Source organism: Marmota monax, unplaced genomic scaffold, assembly GCF_021218885.2.
Source record: "Marmota monax isolate L192 unplaced genomic scaffold, Marmota_monax_Labrador192_F-V1.1 WCK01_AAM20220418_F8-fsc00045, whole genome shotgun sequence".
In the NCBI taxonomy this organism is placed as follows: Eukaryota; Metazoa; Chordata; class Mammalia; order Rodentia; family Sciuridae; genus Marmota; species Marmota monax.
In genome coordinates, this window is record NW_026692132.1 from 12,494,116 (window position 1) to 12,516,085 (window position 21,970).

The window sequence follows — 21,970 nt, forward strand, 5'->3', positions numbered from 1 at the left end:
GTGACTGACCAAAGGCCACTACCCAATTCAGCCTGGCCAGTTTTCCAGCAGTCAAGGAAAATGGTTAGGTAAGGCTCTGGATTTGATGGCCTCCACAGAATTTCAAGAGGAATCTCCGTGAAGTGGGGTAGGGGGAACATAAACCAAACTACAAGGCCCTCAAGGACTGAGTAGACATGAGGGATTGGAAACATTGACAGCATTGTTGTGTATGAGCAGAGGATCCTTGGGGATCATTATCATAATTTTTCAGATGACTTCTTAGCATTATTGAAAAATATTTCCCAGGGTGTAGTTACCTGTTAGGGACCCTAAAGAAAGACAAGGAGTGGTCTGACAAGGAGAGTAGTCTGTCTGGGGTCTCCCACCTCTCATTTCTTATGTTTGGCATCTACCCTGCATAAATTTCTGCTTCTCAAGTCATTCATATTTTATAAGTTTATCAGCAATTGTGTCTTAACAGCCAGACACAGTGAATATCAGTGGCATGCATTTGTGAAAGTAACAGAGAAGCTGAGTGGTAGTAGGTGATCCAGGATAGTGATGCATAAGGAATCTGCTACATCTTAGCCACTAATATATTTTTTCTTAGATGGAAAACTTTTGCTTTTTCCTGCCTCTGCACTTTTGCTTATACCTCTACCAGAATTTCCTTCTTTTAACCATCTGAACAAACATAGAAGACTCAGATCAATTGTTCCTCCTTGGAAACATCTGGTTCCTGACCCTAGAACAGGTCTCTCTCAATCCTGAATGTCTCTGGGATTATGCTAAACTTTTATGAACTTCATCATATTTTGTCCTATCTTAGAATAGCTACTTCTCTGAGCTTCCATTTTCTAAATATAAAATGGGATAATAACAAATTCTTTCCAGACTTGTTAGGAAGATTATAAATTATGTAAGTAATCTAGAAAGAAGACTGGCATATAGTTAATATAGTAAAAGTAGCTGTTATTATTATTGTCCTTAACTTCTTCTGTATTTAAAACATACGCAAAAGAGTTGCAATGACCTAAATGTGTATCATATAGTTTAAATATTAATGAGTGAGGCCACAGACAAACTTTAGATGTGCTTTAAACTGAACTGAAAGAAACACAAGTCATTCTGTATATAATCTGGCTTTGGATCCAGTGAGCCACTGACCACAAGCTGCTGGGTGGATGCACCATGAGGATGTCAGGTGCTGCTAACTTCACTTCTTGATGAAAGTGCTTATCCAAGGGTCTGCACTGACCACTCAAAAGTGGCTTCCTGCACAGATGGTCTGGGTTTCACTTTATTCAGTTTGTATAGTTGAACACAGCCAATCTGTCACAGGGAATAATCTCACCCTAACCAGATGGAAGGATAAATTCACCAAGAATTGTCTCATTCCCATTGCTAATGACTATAATTACATGAAGTAATCTTTCTATCAAGCAAACATCCTTACACTAAAAATAAAGCTCATGGTTAACCTGAAGGAATTCTTTGCCCAGGAGTTCTGGAATGAGTGAATGTTTGTTGGATGAGCAGCAGGGAACTGAGGACCTGTCACCCAAAGTGAAAACAGGCGACTATGCAATAGCAACCACTGGGGTAACTGTATTCAGGGAACCATGAGTTGTCAAGGAGAAATGTGCTGTGATGAGTTGTTTAGAATAGAGCAAGTATTTTAGGGAGAGTAAATATATCCAATTCTATTTTGCCAGACATCATTTGTAAATACCTTTCTATCCAGGAATGAAAGATTATATGCAAGCAAGTATGCCAATAATTCTTTTCCAAAAACACTTGTCTAAACTTGGCTAGGAAACTTAACATTGTCAGGGAAGTTGTTGTAAATGATGTGCTTCTCTTTGCTAATATCAAACAGCTCTGGAACAGCTAAACCACACTTTCTTCAAAGCCACTTTCTTGGAAGTCATGTGGGTAGGAACATGGATGCAGCAAGTTCTGTGACTAGATTACCAGAGTTGGAGGGAACAGTCTGGAAGATACAGGTATTGATGGCAGTTGGCATCTCCAAAAGGTCCTCCCTGGGTTCTCTCCTCCATTAACTCTTCTCTTGACCTTTTTGCAGACTTTCTTCTTCAGTTACTCTCAGCTACTTGCAGTGTCTACAGTAAACTTGTTCCTTTTTTCACCTCCAGTTCCATTCTACTTGTTGGCTCCTCTGTCTGAACACACCTGTGAGCTTTCCTTCTGGGTAACTCTTAGTTTTCCTTCAGGTCTCAACTTGGACATCACTCCCTTTAGAACATAGTCCTTGAGCATGCCCTAAGATGTCTCCTTTTAGTTATTTTATACCACCTGGAATTTTTCTAGGTAAGCTCTTGTCATCTTCTGACTATCTGTTTATTTGTCTCTTCATAGACTGAAACTCCTCGGAGGCCAATGCTAGATCTCATTCACAGTTATATCTTCAGTGCCCTCCAAGTTACTTGGGACATACCGCATAATCCATACATGTTTGTTCAATAGATCAATGAGTGAACAAATAAATAAATGCATAAATGTACTCTCCAACAGTCTAAGAATACCCAACATTGACGTAATTGTCAGCATGATAATAAAGAAATCAGATTGCGAGTTCAAAGTTAGCCTCAGCAATGGTGAGGTGCTAAGCAACTCAGTGAGGCCCTGTCTCTAAAGAAAATACAAAACAGGGCTAAGGATGTGGCTCAGTGGTCCAGTGCCCCTGAGTTCAATCCCCTGTACCACCCCCCCCCAATCATTTTATTTTAAAAGAATCTTAATTTATTAAATGTTTTAAAAATAATACGAAGAAATTTTATTTTGAGTCAATTGAGACTTATTTCTGACAGAATGCCTGATCACTTCTAAATGACTTATTCTTTATTTCCAAAAAACAAGGGAATTTTCCAAACATAATACAGTACAGAGAATTAGAAAGTTAAGTCTGATCACAATCTAGTCTTAGAACTCTGTTCAACTCCTGTAAATTATGCCAAAACCATCCTTTATGTGGAATGATTCAGACTTAATCAGGGGTTGTATTTAGTTTCCATATATCCTTACTTAGTCTCTTCCAACTTGAAGACCTATTGAGTCCTTTCTTGACTTCCATGACCTTGACATTCTGACAGGGCCAGGTTTGTTGTTGTTATTGTTTTAATATTTCTTATTCTAGATTCAGTAGATGTTTCCATGGTTAGGTTAAGATTAGATTAAATTAGAATATCACATAAATGCTAGTGAATATTATCTTTGCAATATATTAAATGGCACATGATTTTGATTTGTTACATTATTATTGGTATTAGCTTTCATTAATTGAGTAGGGTGGTATCTACCAACATTGTATATTATAAAGTTACTCTTTCTCACTTGCCTTCATCTTTTCCTCTGTTATAACAAATACCTAAGATAGAGCAATGTAATCTATAAGTAGCATAATAGTAGTGCTCATAGTTTTGAAGGCTGGAACTGTTACAAGGTCAAAGCATCAGCAGATCCAGTGCCTGGTGATGGCCCATTCCTCATAGATGGTGACATCGCTGTGTCATTACATAGTGGAAAGGGCAAAAGGGATCCCTCAATCTCTTTTATAAGGGAACTAATCTTGTGTGGGGAGGGGGGCACAAACATTCAGACCATATCATCCTCTTCGTAATTAATAAGAAATAGTTGAAAAATAATTTGAGATAATGTAATATCTTGTTTCTCAACAATCTTTCCATGTATGTGTGTACATGCATACACATCTATGTCAATATAAGTTTTTATTTTCTTTAGTTGGTTAAAATTTATTATAATCACTATTTATTTTGCTAAACAACTTGGCCTACATTTAGTCAGTGGGAGCCCCTTTCAGCTAACATTTATGTCCTTCTGACACGTTCCCATCATGCTTTAAGCATTCCTTTACCTGTTGACCTATGAAAATATTTCAAGTTCATCATTTTTTTTTCATGCTGCATCCCTGAAAACAGGTACTTCTCCATGGAATCTTATCTTTTAGTGGATAATGACAGTTATGGTGTTATGGTCTTAATGTTTATATACTAGTGGTATTATTTATACTAGTCTTGCTTATTGCCATTGGGCATTGCTCCTCGATGCTCTCTCTATGGTCAGATTTAAAGAATTTTTAAAAATTGCATTTACTTCTACTTTTCTTTTATTTTTTTTTCAGTACTGGGGATTGAACCTGGGTTTTCACAAAGACAATGCAAGTGCTCTACAACTGAGTTATGTCCCCATTCCTTTTTAAAATTTTATTTTGAGACAAGATCTTGCTGAATATCCCAGATTGGCCTTAAAGTTGTAATCTTCCTGCCTCAGTCTCCCAGGTAGCTGATCTTACCACTGTGTCTGGATACCTTTTAAATATATTTTTTATTTATTGAGAGTCATGAGTTCACAGTTATATCTCCAATTTCAATCTAATACCATAGGATTCAATCTCGTTTTCTTACTTTACTTATTGCACTCTGACATTATCCGTTGGACCTCTGCTATTGCTGTCTTCTCCCATATCGTATTAAGGCTGTCAGTGTAATCATCAGAATATGGGACAAGTGAAGTTATGTGACTTCAATTGTTAGATAATCAAAGTATTGTAGCGTCTACCTCTATCTTGGATCACTTGCTCTGGGAGAAAGCTGGTGACATATGATGAAAAGAGGATTCTGTAGCAAAGAACTGAGGCCTCTAACAACCACATTAGTGAAGCATCTTCAGAATGAATCCTTCATCTCCAGTCAAGCCTTTGAATGAATGCAGTCCTGGCCAGCATTTGATTGCAATATCATGAGAAACCCTGAACCTGAAACAACTAGTTGTTTCTAAATTCCTAACACTTGGGAATTGTGAGAAAAATAAATGTCCACTGTTTTAATCTAATAGGTGTCAGGCTAATTTGCTATGCAGCAACTGATAATAAAACAATATGTTCACAGAAAGATCATTGTTTGGCTCCCAACTTTACTGATTTTAGCATTGAAAATCCCATGTCTTGGGAAACCCCCAATCCTGGATGAAACAGCACAGTTAATTGATCTATGTGTTATACAAAATGTGAGGTACATTAACATTGTATAGTTATGAGTTCATGTTCATGGCAAATAATAATGCTTGATTACCAGTACAGTTATGATCATTTTAAAATTAAAATAATTTAAATAGATGAATCCTAAATTATTTCCAGCCTCAAATTAATTCTGTGATTTTTATTTTTATTTTTGGTAGGCTGAGAGTGGTCAGTAAAATTATTTTATCTTATTTTTTTTGTGGTACTAGGGAGTTAAGCCCAGGAGTACTCTACCATTGAGCCACATCTCCAACCCTTTTTATTTTATTTTAAGACAAGATCTCACTAAGTTGTTGAGATGGACCTCAAACTTGACATTCTTCTGTCTTAGACTCCCTGGTTGTTGGGGTTACAGGTGTGCACCATCACACCTATTCAGTGAATTTTAGTGCAACTACCAAAGCTGCATCCTTGCAATAAGGAGAAAGTCTCTTTTGCTCTCTTTCTCTTTTTATTTTTGGCAATGATGCATTCTACCACAGAGCTACATCCTCAGTCCATTTTTATTTTTATTTTTTAATTTTGAGCCAGGGTATTGCTAAAATGCTGAGGCTGGCCTTGAACTTGCAATTTTCCTGCCTTGGCCTCCCGATTGGCTGGGATTACAGGTTAGCACCACAGCACGTGGCTAAGGAGAAAGTCTTGTATCAATTCATGACCCCTAACTGTATCTCCGGAAACATGTTGATTTAAATATAACTCTTGTCTGGCTGTAAAAGATCCAGGTCCTGATCTTAGTGTTGGATCCTTTTCTTTTACTCCAGACTATGTGGGATTTTCTAAAAGCTCAAGTTAACAATCCCAGTCACCTGTCATTTACACACAAGATTCACTACTTTTATCCAAAGAACAGAATGTTATCTAGCCCAGTAGAAGTGTTTTTGTGAAACTGCATTTTTTAGTTCTGAGATGTGCAGCTTGTGTGGCACTCCCTACAGACTACAGTTATAAACATGTAAGGAGTATATGACTTTATTGTGAGCATTGTGGAACAGGATGCTTTGAGCCTTAATTAAGACTACCACTGTCCAAAGACCTTACGCAAAATCTTCTTTCAGAAAGAAAGGCAGGCAAGGAAGGAAGGAAAAAGAAAGAAAGAGATCCTTTAGAGTAAGTAAATCAAGACATATAATGAGGAAAAGGAGGAAGGTCTTCCAGAAAGGAAGTAGAATAAGACATTTTCACTTCAGATATTGCAAAGAAATCACATTTTTTTTCCTAGAAGTTCTAGGAACTGCCAATACATACAGTAGATGGGGGTTCCCTGGGGTGCAGAAGACACATGTAGAATCTGAGCATAGGGGATGGGTCCTTGGAGGTGAACGTGGTAGGAGGGACTAAGAGGAAGCAGAACCTCATGGAGGGGCCATTATATGGGAATGAAAGAGAGGGAAAAGAGTTGTGGCTATGTGGAGATGTGGGGCAATGAGGTGGGGTCCAGTGGTTCTAGTCTACCATTCAGTAGTGGTTCTGCAAAGCCTTGGGGAGCAGAATATTCCAAACAGTAGCTAGCAAGACTCCTGAGTCCTTACAAGTTTGGGAATAGATCTTTACCAAATCTCCTGTTTGAGTTGCACTAAGTTCTTTTGGATACGGGGGACTGGGACTATTGTAGGACGGTAAAAATGGGAGTGGTGGTTTTTAAATTTTATTAATAAAATTTCTAACACTGCTCCATTCAAAAGGTGAAATCTACTTCTTTTAACCTTGGGTATGAGCAGGGCATAGGAACCTGCTTCTCATGAAGAGAGTATGGAGGATGTGATGATGTGTGATGTTTGAGACTACATGATAGTGTAAATCATCCTGGTTCTTCTTGTTCTATCTCTTAGATAGACTTTTCTCTCTTCTTTCCTTCAACCCTTCCTCCCTCCCTCCCCCTTCTTTCCTTCCTCTCTCCCTCTCTCTTTCTCTCCTTCCTTCCTTCCTTCTGTCCTTCCCTCCTTCCCTTCCTTCTTCCTCTTTCTTTCTTTCCATACTGGGGATGGAACCCAGGGGAACTGTACTACTGAACTACACCCTCAACTCTTTTTATTTTTTTATTTTGAAACAAGGGTTTGCTAATTGTCAAGGCTGGCCTCTAGCTTGTGATCCTTCTGCCCTAACCTCACAAGTACCTGGAATTACAGGTGTGTGCCACCATCCCTGACTAGATCACTGTTTCTTGAGCACGAGGGGAGCCTTATGGAGATGTCCATATGTCAAGGACTGAATCTATCTTCCAACAGTCAACAAGAAACTCAAGATTCCTGTCAACAACCATGAATGAGACACCTTGCAGGCAGGTCCTTCCGTTCATCAAGTCTTCAGGTTGCAGCTCTGACTAAAATTTTGTATCCAACTTCACAAGAGACCTTGAGGTAGAATGTCACAGCTAAGCTACTTCAAATTCCTAATTCAGAAATTGGAATAAAAAATGTTTTTATATATTTTTTAAAACCATTGAATTTTAGGGTAATTTGTTATACAGTTGCAGATAAGTAACACACCTGTCCATCCCGAATCAGACTTGTTTTAATAAAGTTTGTTGAAATAAAGAAATATGACTACACTTACTAAATATTGTGTTGAAATTATGTGGTTCTAGTATAGCAAGGACACTGTACATAATTAAAGATAATAATATCCATCACAGATTATGATCTGCATAGGCTACCAGGACTTTTCCAAGCATTTCTTCTTCTGCATTCTCTATGGCAAGGATGATCCAGGAAAGCAGAGCAGTCAGAGAGAAGGAGAAAAGAGATTATTTGTCTCCTTAGGAAAAAAACATAAACCATTCATGTGAAGACCTTTACTTTTGGAGGACTGATCATATTTCTTGAATTTGGGTTTTGTGAGATTCCACTTTACCCTTCCAATTGCTCCTTTTATAGTTGAACTAATTTGAATAGATTTCTCTTCTTTGCAACCATTGATTCCTGCCAAGACAGCACCCACAGGCCTTATTGCTGATTCCTTAGTTCGACTTCAGGGCAGCATCTGTGCAATGGAAGCAATTACCCTCAGGGTCACATTCTAGCAAGGTTATTTGTTACAGCATAAGATTGGACAATATACATGGAACTATTCTTATAGAAAGCTAATCCCTAACAAGCAAGTTGTTCCTGGAGGACTCCAGGGTAAAAGTCCAAGGTCAAGAACAGTCATTTTGGTTGAGTTTAAAGAAAATAAATAGACATATATTGCTTTCTTAGGCAAATGTTTCTTAAATAAACTAAAATTCTTAGGAAAATAAAAATTTCAACCTAAAATGATTAAAAACAATACAATATTTCTGATTATTTAGAGCATCTCTGAGTTTTCTCATCTAAGTTTTAACAAATGATAAATACTTTGGACATGATAATATGAAGTACCTTAAAACATTTTAGGCATTGAATCTACAATTAACACTAAATAAAATGCAAGAGTACAAAAAAGAAAATTAATTGCTTTAAAGTAGGAAGTCTGTGTATAATTTCCCAGGGAGCTCAAGACCCCATGTGCTTCTGAGACATGCCACATTGATTTCTGACCATTAGGTGGATGCCATTTTGCAAATACAAAGTGTGTCATGTAGATATTTACTGGCAATCTTCCAGGGAAAAGCATTCCTTATGTGCAAATTCAACACAGCTGGGATTATTGTTCAAAAACAGAGATTTGCAGGGTGAAAAGACTTTTCTGTACCACCCACATTCCAATGCATTTGGATAGTTTCTCAAAGGTTTTGTTTATTGGTTGGTTCAATCTTGACCTGATTCAGGGTCTGGAGATTTCCCCTTAGCAGCTTCATTAGCAAACTTAATTTTAGTTCAGATATGATTTGAATAAAAACTGTTTGTTCAGATAGTTAGCACTGTGAAAACATACAGAAAGAAAACACACAACACACACACACACACACACATACACACACTGTGGTCAAGACTTTGTTAGGAAAACAATGCTACATTTGGGGCAAAGTTTATTTGCAAAGTACTTTTCCTGGTCTAAATACCTTCTACTATAGACTCGAAATGAAATAATTTCACAGGACACTCAGTGGATTTTTTTTTTTTTTAATGAATTTGGGTCATGTGGCACAAACCTATAATCCTGACTACTTGGAAGGCTGAGGCAGAAGAATTGCAGTCCTATGACAGCCTGGGTAACTGTCTGAAAATAAACAATAAAAAAAGACTGGCAATGTAGTTCAGTTGTAGAGTACCCTGAGTCCCTGTGTTCAATACCAATATCATTTAAAAAAAAGAAAAAAAAAGTTGGGAGCTTGAAATTAGGGCAGAGGTGGCAAGCAAAATATTATTCAGTCAGATAATTTAATTCTAAAAATGTTGAGTAATCTCTTCAGAAGCTCCAAATGAGGCAGTTTGGTTTCCCCCAAGATTCCCAGGCTTATTTAGAATGCTGAGTTGATATATTAGCTTTGCAGTTTTGGAGATCTGGGTGGGATGGAAGAAGACAGTGGCATTTTGGGTTTTGCAAAACATCTTAAATTATTTTCAAACACTTTAAGGTTGGCAAAGGCAAACTGAATTTTGTCAAATGCCTTTTTCTCTACTTCAGAACTCTAGTATATTTCAAGAAAAATTAATTCAATGTTTCTTACTTATTCTCAAATCATCAAAGAATTGTCTTGAAATAATTGCTTAATGCACAAGAAAATCTTTTGAAAAATTTAATGACATTATTGTAAAGTTCTTCTTGTATCCCATTTCCTTTCCTTTACCCCTAAAGTCATAGTTATGTGGTTCTCGCATTAAATCAAGCCAAAGTTTTGGAAACTTTGAATATTGTTTCCCATTTAAAACCCTGAAAGTATGAGGTAGTTCTAAGACTAGCCCCCAAATACAGCCTATTGTTACTATAAAATACGATTATAGGGTCATAAAAATTTTGAGTGCAATCTTCTCCTTGGTATAGGATTCCTTTTTTCATCTGAGCAATAACCCACCTTCTATATCAGCACACAGCAGGAAATGATCCCCTCAATCACTGGTTGACTCTAAAGAGGGCTTTCCCTAATTTGTGATTAAAGTTCACAGTAAAGGAAGTGGTCATCATCCAGAGTGGTTATGAAGCAGTTATGACCTGGGAAAGGTCAGCCTTCTTTGGAGTCACCATTAAAGGCTTGCTACTCAGCTCTTAGCAATCAGAATGATGATAACAGCAAGGGACCCAGAGGCTCCCAGGAAGAAACTCCTTGGATTACAAGACTCCACCTTCAAGAAAATGACATTTGTGAATTAACTACACATATGAAAAAGCAAAGAGAAGAGTTGGAGGGGAGCTGACTTGGGTGGGCACACTGACCTAACTTAGTGCCTGGCATGATAGGGGTGGATGGGCCATCCGCGTGATCAATACAGGAAATAAAGCTGGTTCTTTCTTCTGGCTGTGCAGAAGAAGCAGCTTTAGTGATGAAATCAAGGGTCTTCCTCTGAGCATAGAGCATATAGTTCTTAAAGAAACCTGTCCTTAGCTGGATTCAGTGGTGCATACCTATAATCTCAGTCACTCAGGAGGTTAAGGCAGGAGAATCATGAATTTGAGGTACCTTGGTCATCTTAGTGAGATCTTGTCTCAAAATAAAAAATAAAAGGGTCTAGGGACGCAGCTCATTGAGAGAGCAACCTTAGCTTCAATCCCTAGTACTGCAAAATAGGGAAAGGAAAGAATATAAGAGCTTCTTTTATACTCAGACATCTGAATATTGGAGGTAAGAACTTATGAGCCTTGGAAAGTAGGAACTATGTGGCTTGTATGCATATCTACAATTTTCCTTAAAACTTTGAGAAAACAGATGATGCAACAAGGCCTATAATATAAGCACGCATGGAATATAACAGATGCTCTTAGTGGAGACAACCAAGAGTAGAATTGTCAGGATAGGTTTCCTGGAGAAGGTGGCAGCTGATTTAAGTCTGGAGAGACAGTAGTTATCCCAGGAAGGAAATGGAGAAGAATCAGAGGGGAAGGAGATTTTTTGGCAGAAGTGTCATCATGGGTCAGGACATAGAGACATGAGATCAGGGGCTTATCCAAGAAATCAGAAAGAGTTTTTCTTGTAGAACACGAGGCTGGAGGATGCTTGAAGGACTTCCTCAAGGTGGGTTTTGTGTTTCATGGTAAGGGAATTATACTTTACCACTTTATAGGTAATGTGGCATCATGGAATATTCCCTGTGGGAGAGTTACATGACCAGATTTGCATTTTAGATCCATCACGATGGCAGTGGTTTTTCTAACAGATGGGTTAGGGGTGTAGTCTGGAAACAATGAGATCAATTTTGAGGTCATTTCAATCATTTAATGGAGGAATTTTGAGGGCCTGAAGGGTGGGGAGTATAAAATCTGAGAGCCAAATAGATGAGATTTGCTGACCGACTGGAGATGGACGACAAGGGACAGGGAAGGTCCAAGGGTGACTCTTAAGATTGTGTAACTGAGGCAGTGATGGGGCAAAGAGAGGGAGCTCAGCATAAAGGAATGTGGTAAATTGAATTCTGCATATTCTGGAACATCCGAAAAAGGAACATCCAGATATGGGTCTACAGTTCAGAAGACAGGCCTATAAGTTTGGGAATTATGAACATATAAGAGAGACTGTTAAATAAATTCAAGTCAATTACTTTCTGGAGGAATATATATGATGGAAAGGCAGCTGAAAGAAACCCCAGTGGCAGAGTTTCCTGTCTGGTGTAACATAATTTTTCCTTCAGATAGTGAACCCCTCAAATTTAGTGAAGCTGGGTAAGAGTAGCAGTGTTGAGGATCTCTGGGAAAACTGCCACCTGAAGTGGTCGTCATTTCTAGGGCCTCTTAGTGGGACCTTTGAACATACTGGTACTAAGAGCATATGTTTGAGTCTTTGAAGTTGGTTAGCATGATGAAGGTCTTCTAGCTCTTGTTTCACTGCAAGGCTCAGTATATAGCCAAGGATCTAATCTACCACTTTAACCTCTATTTCAGACTTTTTTTTTTTTTCAGAGTGGGTTTTTCCAACTGCAGAGTTGCTGGAAGAATTGATTGTCTAAGTACATAAGCAGCCCTAGGTTTGGCAGGTTGAGAGAGAGAGAATATAAGAAGATGGTAGGGAGGCCAGATAGGGTGGTAATTGCGACTCTAGACGGTGGTCCCAAGTTTCTGACTTCACATACACTGGATAATTCTGCCAGTGTGTGACCAGTGTGGTACCTAGCTCTCTATACAAGTTGAGCATCAATCCAAAATCTGAAATCCAGACTCCAAAAGCTTTTTGCATGCTAACATGGTGCCACAAATGGAAAATTCCATACTGACCTCCTGTGGTGATATGTCACAGTAAAATCACAGGAATACCAAAATAATCATGTAAAATTTCCTCCAGACTGTGTATAGGGTTTATATGGAACACATAGTGTTTATAATGGATTTTGTGCTTAGGCTTGAGCCCCATACCCAAGATAGCTTATTATGTATATACAAATATTTCATAATCTATAAACCCTCTAAATTGAAAACAAACAGTTCTCATCTTGAAGTTTTTAAATACTCAACCTACACTACAAATATTTCAGCCAAAACATTATCAATTTGAAATCCTTAATGTGAGAATGATAAATCAGATTAGAAATTCATTCAAATAGAAAATTTCAACATTATGTTTGCCAACAAAATAAAATGAAGATTGTGTCAGGTAACTTTCTTTTACTGTTACAAATGCCTGAGATGGATAAACTTATAAAGAGAAAAGGGTTATTTTGGCTCTCAATTTTGGAGGTTTCAGCCCATGCTGATTTGGCTTATGGTGACATATCATGATAGGAGTGTGTGGTGGAGCAAAGCCATTTGCCTTATGGCTGGGAAACAAAAAATGAGAAAGAAAGGAAGAGGCTGGGGACTCAAAATTCCCTTTGAGGACATATGCTTAGTGGCCTGAAACCTCCCACTCTGCCCCACCTCTTAAAGGTTTGACTACTTTTCCAATTGTTCCACTCTGGGGACAAGCCTTTTAACACAGGGGCATTTTAGAAATATTTAGGATCTAAATTATAGCAGAGTGCTATGGATGATGATGATGATAATGATGGTGGTGGTGATGATTTTGTGGTCCTGGGAATTAAGCCTAGGGCACTCTACCATTGAGCTACATTTGAAGGTCTTTTTGATTTTTTTGAAGACAATGTCTTGCTTAGTACCCAAGCTCGATTAAAACTTGCAATCCTTCCTCTGCTACTTGAATTGCTAAGATTATAAGTATTATTCTTAAAATGTAATACTAATGGTTACAAACATTTGAATAGTTGTCAAAAATTGTGACAACAAAGTTTTTTGTTGATAATTAAGAAGTCATCACAAAAAGCTGGGGATAGTGGTGCCCGCGGGTAATCTCAATGACCCGGAAGACTGAGGCAGAATCTCAAATTTGAGGTCAGCCTTAGCAATTTAGTGAGACCCTATCTCAAAATTAAAAAAAAAAAGAGCTAGGGATGTAGCTCACTAGTAAAGTGTCCCTGAGATCCATACCTAGTACTGCCAAAAAAAATAAATAATTACAGTCTTTGTCTTTTTTTTAAAAGTGGGAATTGAACCCAGGGACACTTTACTACTGAGCTACATTAAATTATTTAATTTCATTTTGAGATACGATCTCACTAAATTGCTGAGGCTGGCCTGGAACTTGGAATCCTCCTGCTTGTGTCTGTCCAGTGATTAGGGTTACAGGTGTGAGCCACCTCACTCATCTTATTACACTCTTGACAAGTAATTTTAAATGGACTTTTCTAGACTTAAAAAATCTTAAAGATATTTGAAAATTTTAAATAAATTCAGATTTAAAAATTATCTATATTCCTCTTTATTTATCGTATTACCATAAATTATATAATATAAAGAGTATTTATTTTTCACTTCACATTATTTAGACACAGGTGAAAGGATTACAGTGAATAAATGACAATGAAGGGAAAATCCTGGGCATTAAGGGAAGAGAAGGGAGGACCTGAAGGCTTGCATTTCCAGTGGAGTTTAGGAATTCCAGAACTGCAGGGATGAGAGCTGTTAGTGGGGTCAACAGGCCTTGACATCCTGGGGGAAACGCAGGATCAACACCAGATGGTTAAATGGCCCCGTGAGGCTAACTGGCCTTCCTCAGGAGTTTAAATGGAACACTGGTTATGTTACCAGAATCAAATGTTGGCTGCCTGCTGCTCCAATATTTGGGAGATGAGAGTTGTTGGGAAAGAATCAAATTTATTCAAAGCCAGTCTGAAGAAGGCTGAGGGGCTAGTTTCTCAAAGTTCTATCTTCTTGGGCTCAGGTTCAAGAATTGTGTGTATGCGTGCGTGTGTGTGTGTGTGTGTGTATGTACACTGAGCATTGAACCCAGTGTGCTCTGCCACTGAGCTACAACCTTAGCTTTTTTTTTTTTTTTTTTTTTTTTTGAGACAGGTTCTCACTAAGTTGCCTAGGATGAAATAAAAATTTAGATACTCATGATTCAGCCTCCTGAATAACTGGGATTACAGGTATGCACCAATAAACCCTAGCTCAGGATACTCTTTTTAAAGGAAACTTTGAGAGGAGTAGGAACAGGAAGGTATGAAGGAATGAAATCAGTCACAAGGCAGTTCATGGTGGTCTGACAATTCTTAGGATCTTTTCTATTATCTGATCAAGAGATAACATTGGGAAAAGACTCATATCATAGGTGTTCTCTCTGCTTAATATTTTCTAAAAATAAATGTATTAATGGGCTAATTAATAGTACACAGGGAACTTTTCCTGAATGGATGAATTTTCAGTAACTTTAAGATTATGAGTAAAGGTTTGTAGATTTCAGAGAAATTTGGGATATGCCAGGGAGAGAGAACAGGCTTGGGAGGAAAGATATGAGGAGCACAAACCCAAGCATTTCCTCTCTTTGTCTCCTTTCCACCTACTTTTAAATTTCTTCTATTCTCCCTCAAGGGCACTTACATGGTATTGAAAATGAGTCACTTATTTTAGAATTAGATGCTTTTAAATTCCATTTTTATATGCAGTCTGATTTTATATAAAAATGGAATTTTGCTTTTATCTCTTATTTTATATAAAAATAGAATTTTGCCTTTCTTTTTGTTGTTGCTGTTGTTACTTGTACCAGAAAGCTCTAAGAAAATGATGCAGGAAAAGAAAAAGAAAGGAATCAATGTGGTATTTGTTGTCATAATCTCAGTGATAGCTCCACTGCACACTTCATTCCATCTTGTTGACTTTGCCCTGTCACCAGCTCATCACTGTTCTGGTTCCCTTTCTTACAAACATAGGACAAGGAACATATCTGGTATTTTATAGTATCTTTCCCCTATATATACCATAAAATCTTTGCCTATCTCTGCCTCTGAAAAATACCACACACACACACACACACATGCTATAGGTTCCTGCCTTCTGTGTACCCTGCCCCCATCAATCCCATTCCTAGGTTCCCAAATTAACTTCCTCTACTTTATAAAATAGGCATTTAGTTCAGAATGCCAATCAATGCTAGGGGCTGCCTTCATTATTTCTACATTCCTGCAATGCTTAGTGCCTTTTGTGACATGGAGAAGGTATTCAGTCATGTTTGATGAGCTGAGCTGCTTGAAAGACATGCCATTTTAATTCAGGAATAGGGAAGAAGGTAAGAGTCTTGGGTGGTGAGCTGATAGGTGTATGGTAGGATAAGATGAGGGCTGCTGGAGTAAAAGTGGGATAATTATATACTGAAGTTTAAAGTTATTTTCTCTTAGATCTCAGCAAATTAGAAAGACAGAAAGAAACCTTCCTTGATTAAAGAAAAAAAAAACCCTGAATTTCTAAAGATGAACCCTGTTTGTGACAGTTAAGTTTTGTGCCAGTTAAATTTTTGCCAACTTGATTAGGCTAAGGGATATCCAGATGGCTGGTAAACCATTTTTTTCTGAGAGTGTCTGTGAGATTGTATCCAGAATAGATTAGTGATTGAATCAGTAGATTGAGTAAAGGAGATCTTCTCTCAATAATATAGGTGGGCATCATCTAATATGTTGAGGAAACAGAGAGAACAAAAATATGGAGTAAGGACAATTCTAGCTCTCACACCTAGAATTGGGACGTCTACCTTCCCCTACACTTAAACATCAGCGCTCTATTTGAGGATTTATTTATTTATTTTTATTGTTTTTTTTTTAATAAATGACAGCGGAATGTATCACAATTCTTATTACACACACACACACACACATATATATATATATATATATATATATATATATATAGCACAACTTTTCCTGTCTCTGGTTGTATATAAGGTATGTTGACACTAATTCGTGTCTTCTTCATACATGTACTTTGGATAATTATGTCTATCACATTCTACCATCCTCCAGTGACTACTTCTCCTCTGTCCCCAGTTTTCAGATCTTTAACTCAAATGGAATTATATCACTGGTTTTTCTGGTTCTGTAGCTTGTAGACAGCATATTATGGGACTTCTTGACCTCTATAATCATGTGAGCCAATTCTCTTAATAAATGATCTATCTAATCTAATCTATCTTTGCCTCTATTTCTTTGGAGAGCCCTAACTGAAACACAGCTGATCATAACATTGGATAACCTCAGAGACCAAAGGAATGTCTACAGAGTGATGTGGGTAGCGAGGCATGATGGCACATGCCTGTCACTCCAGTCTCTCTGGAGGCAGAGGCCAGGAGAATTGCAAGTTTGATGTAATCCTGGGAAACTTAGGGATACCCTATGTCAAAATAAGAAATTAAAAAAGGGCTGGGCTAGCACTGTGGTAGAGCACCCCCGGGTTCCATCCTTAGTGCTGCCAAAAATAAAAAATAAATAAAAGGAAAAGAGTAATGTGGGTGAAAGAAATACATAAAGGAATGGTAAGACATAGAGTAAACCTCAGAAGTGTCAGAGCGATGACTACCACCTTTAAGCAAAGTTTGGCCTCCTCATTGTTTTCTGGAGAGAGGCAAAGGTCCCAAAGCAGCAGGTCCAGGACATGGTCACTGCTAGTATTGTCTTTCCAAGCTGTGGCACAAGGTCACTCATTCCATCATGCCATAGTGCTCTCCTGCATCCCCAGAGGAACAGAAAACATGGTGCATCTGTGTGGCATTTCTACCCAGAGTGTTTTAGTTTAATCATTGTCAAGGTTGGGGGAAGCATAAGCCTTTCTTTGCAGTTTGTCTCCAACAGGAGCTGATGTAGTCAACTCTTGCCAAAAATGAATACTTGATGTAGACGACTAAAATAAAACTGCTTGTGAAAAGCTGGTTTATACATTGAGACAGAGACATAGTTTGAGCTACAATTGTATTTACAGGGAAAAATAAACAACAGAATAAATCATCAAATAACACTCTGTCTTTTCTTTCTTCCATGCCCAGATTTCCTTCTCTCTTGTACTCAACCCATGAACTCTTCATGAGTATTCCCCCCCCCCACCGCCACCTCCAGTAAGTTGTTTGATCAACTTAGAATATATCAGCTTAAAATAAATTGATTTGATTGCAGGAGGACAAAAGAAAAATGCTCTTTGTCTCTAGTAAGAACAAATGGAGGCCCGTATGTCTACCACCAGGACAGAGGCAAGACATCATAATTCTGATTTTCATTTAGCTTCCATTCAAAACAAGGTCAGTGCCTCATCTTCACACCAGTAGAAGGGCAAAAATCACTCTAGATTTTTGTTACTTCCCCCCCCCCCCCCCAAAATCCAACATCAGTTGAGGACGAGAAGGGTCAGATTCCCTATAGTTCCTTTCTTTCTGATTCTGAAGGAGGAATCTATTTTGTACTCTATACTAATTTAGTGAAGAAATTTTAGAGCTGGGAGGAAAATAGCCACAAAATCTTCCTATCAGTTTTCTGGACTATTTTGTCATCTGTCATGGTACAAATATCTATGATGTTACTCAGAGAGATGTTTGGTCTGAGATAATATATTCTTATCAAAATATGTAATCATTGATATTAAATCATAGATTGATAAAATATTATCTAAATAGTTCTTAGTATTCAGGATTTAGCTGTCCTATGGCTTAATTTTTATCATATGGTTTTGTGGGTTACCTCTGAGAAATTGTAATAAAAAAAGATTGATAAAATAACAACAAAATATGATTTGTGAATCTCATCCAGCCCAATCCTGTACATAAATAGTTTTCTTTAAAGAAACCAAGTCTGAAATATGATATTATGCTGGACTTATGCATTAAATACCCAAACCATTATGCAGACATGCACTGGACATGTTTCATTCTGTTATGTCATGTTCAAGAGAAAAAATGATTATTCCACCATACCCTGATATTCTGTAACAATGAGACAGAGATAGAAGAAATACAGCAATGGGGGCTGGGGTTGTGGCTCAGTGGTAGAGCACTCACCTAGTATGTGAGAGGCACTGGGTTTGATCCTCAGCACCACATAAAAATAAATAACATAGAGATATTGTGTCCATCTACAACTAAAATAATCTAAAAAAAGAGAAATGCAGCAATGAACTCAGCAATGAGTAAAAACATAAACATTTATTGGTTAGAAGGTCAAAAGATTGGAGCAAAGTTTTTGTGGATAACCATAAGTCCTCTTATCCTGTAAGTTTATTATTCCTCCTTCACTAGACTTCATCTCCTATACTACAATAAAAGCAAATGGTCTCTGTCTCACCTTGGTTGCCTCCCACTTGGGACAGTGGACTCTATTCCAGGTCTATTGGTTATGACATGAAAGTAATAATAGTAATATGAATAGTTATCACATAACATGTGCCAACTATTGCATGATATACATTACAAACATTTTCTCTGGTCCTCACCATAACTCTCTGTGGTAGGTTGTACTATTATCATTCCTGCCTCAGTGAGAGGAAAGCAAAGCTTGGAGAGTTAAAAGACTTGCCTTAGGTCACAGAGTTAGTAAGGGAATGAAACAGAAGTGGAAACCACATTTTTACACCACTATTTTTTCTATAGCCTATATCTCTACAATCTGAGACAGGCACCTGCTAGGAAAAGAAAATTACCTGGAAAGCTTGGAACATCCCTCTTTGTTCTGATTCCCACCTCCTGCTGGGCATGCCCCATTAGCACTCTTTGTTAATACAGTCCATCCCCTCATTTATCTTCTTGTCAATCTTTTCTATTACGTGGGAGCTTAAAGATAGAAAATGCAGAACACCAATAGTTCCTGCACATAGGCACTTAATACATTGTTGTTGGGTGACATAAGCTAAAAATGGTTACACATTGGGGATTTATAATAATTAAGACCATAGACTTGCCCAGCTGATTTGTTATTTTGTTTCTCAGACGTTCAATAGATTGTTTGTAATTGCATGCTGACTTTTAAAACGTAGGCAGGTACATTTGCAAATACAATTTGATGCATAATTGCCATTATTATATTTGGCATTTGCAAATTTAATTCTAATTACAGAATTAGCTGTTGTATCAAAAAGAAAAGAAAGTGTTTTAATTTAACGTTTTGATAGGAAGTGTATGCATATTTACTAACTTCATTATAAAACTATCTCATCAAGTAACTTCTGAATATCTATGCCACAAAACTCAATTAGCTTTTTGATGGAAGATGCTGTAGCCTTATTTTAATAGACTTATTTTACAGCGTTACTTTGTATTTAGCTTAGTCCTCAGATGCCCTCTAGTGGTAACATTTGTAAATAAATAATAAATTCAGGTGAAAATAAAATGAATTTTTCCAACAGTTGTAATTAAAAGAATTGGTAATCACATCTGTTCAGATTTATCAGACTGATGAAGTATAATGAAAAAAGACAGTATATTTTGTCTTCCCAGTTTAATATAACTACCTTAAAAAAGTCTCATTGAAATATATAATAATAAAATAACAAATATGATGACTGTTTTATAAATATATATTCATATATCCTCTACATTACATAGGATCGTGAAACAAATGTTTGTGTACTCAGTACTTTGCTGAAGAAATAGAAAAAATATAAGTAGAAAAGGGAAATAGTCAGTAGTTGTTTGACTTAAAGGCCATTGTCTTTTTCTCCACAATATCATTATAATTCCCAAGATGAAGAATGAAAAAACTCAGTCCCACATAAGTGACATTGACACTTAGCCTCCTTAACAAACATGCTCTATCTAGTTTCTCAAGACAGCAGATCTTACTGAAGAAAAAGCAAAATAGCTTTCATAATGCTTTGCACATAGTGAGGGCTCAATAAGTAATTATTTATGTTATATTCAGTAAACAATCTAATAAGTTTTGATTGAGCCTTGGAAAGATATCCTGGGGGAATATGAGATCCTATAATATAGAAACTTAATATTATCTATCTGCTTTCAAATTAAGTTATTCCAAAATCATTCCCAGAGGAAATTGTTCCTTTCACGTTCTAAAAGCAGCACAACAATAACTATTTTAAAAATTCACTGGTTTAAATCTCTTGCAACATTGTTTTCAGGATCACTTCTCACAGCTCTATCAATTTAGAATATATATGATTCAGAAGTATTCTATTATTTTATTGGAAATTGAATAAATTTGTATAGGTCCAAACTCTTATTTCATTGTTCAACATCTCAAATTCATTGTGATGATAGCTTCCACTTTGTAGATGGAAAAAGTGGTTTTGAAATACTTGGAAACACACATATGCAATTTCAACATGCTTTTCCCACAAGATGTCACCATGGTACCTATGAAATAGTCATATATGTATTTATCTGTCTGTGACCTTAGTTTAAAAAAAATCAAAAGACTTTCACATATGGGCATGTGATCCTGAAATTAAGTATATCTATGAATTCAATTTATAGATATCCAATATCTACTATACTACACGAAAGCAAACATTTGTTTCAATGAAGACAATCATTGAAACTAATTATATGCATCCAGGCAGCGGAGCACAACAGACACTAGTATGGCAATATGTAAATCAATGGATGTGTAACTGATGTGATTCTGCAATCTGTGTATGGGGTGAAGGTGGGAGTTCACAACCCACTTGAATCAAAGTGTGGAATATGATATGTCAAGAAATTTGTAATGTTTTGAACAACCAACAATAAAAAATTAAAAAAAAGAAAAAAAATATGAGCAAGATTATATTTAAGACTCTTTATTAGACAGATATTCTAAAGATACATCACATGTCACTTACCATGAGACTATCTCACCAAGTATGTGACACACTCATGGGCAATTCCAGATGGAGTCTGTATATTTCATGTGAGTGTGTGATGTTGAAGGATGAATCAATCCCGAGTGGTTTCTGACTGAGGAAGCTGGCATATTCATTTGTCCTTTGTTTCTGTTTTAAGTGAACCTGAGGTTAAGAGCCAAGAGGTCAGGCAGACCAGAGTTCAAAATCCATCTCTGCCACCTGTGTAACCTCTGGCAAGTTAATTAACCTCCCTGAGTCCGATTTCTGATTTATAAATGGGGATAGTAATATCCATCTCATTGCGGTTGCTGTGAGAGTAAATCAAGGTGATGCATGTAAAACACCTAGCACACAAGAGATACTCAATAAATAATGGTAGTTATTATTAATTCCAAGAGAGAAATGTTAATTAGAATCACATTTAATGCTTTGATCACAGGACTCAGCATATGCTAGGTTTGGTTCACAGATTCAGAATTCTTATGTAGTAAAATTTAAGCATATATATAAAAATTTAAACATTGGCAATAACTGATATTCTATGATGGCCTTTAATCAAGGTTTTGTTTGCTAAACTCAACTATTCATTCAAAGAGTAAACAGAGATCTGGCCTTCCTTTTTATAATGATTCTCTTCTGCTGGTGACTGTAGCAGGAATTTGCCTTGAGTCTGACAGCTGCACATAGTTAGACATCATTTGACCAATTGTTAGGCAAACTGTGGGATTTCCTCTCATCCTCCTGTGTTAATCCTGCCATGTTGCACTGTATTATTCTCCT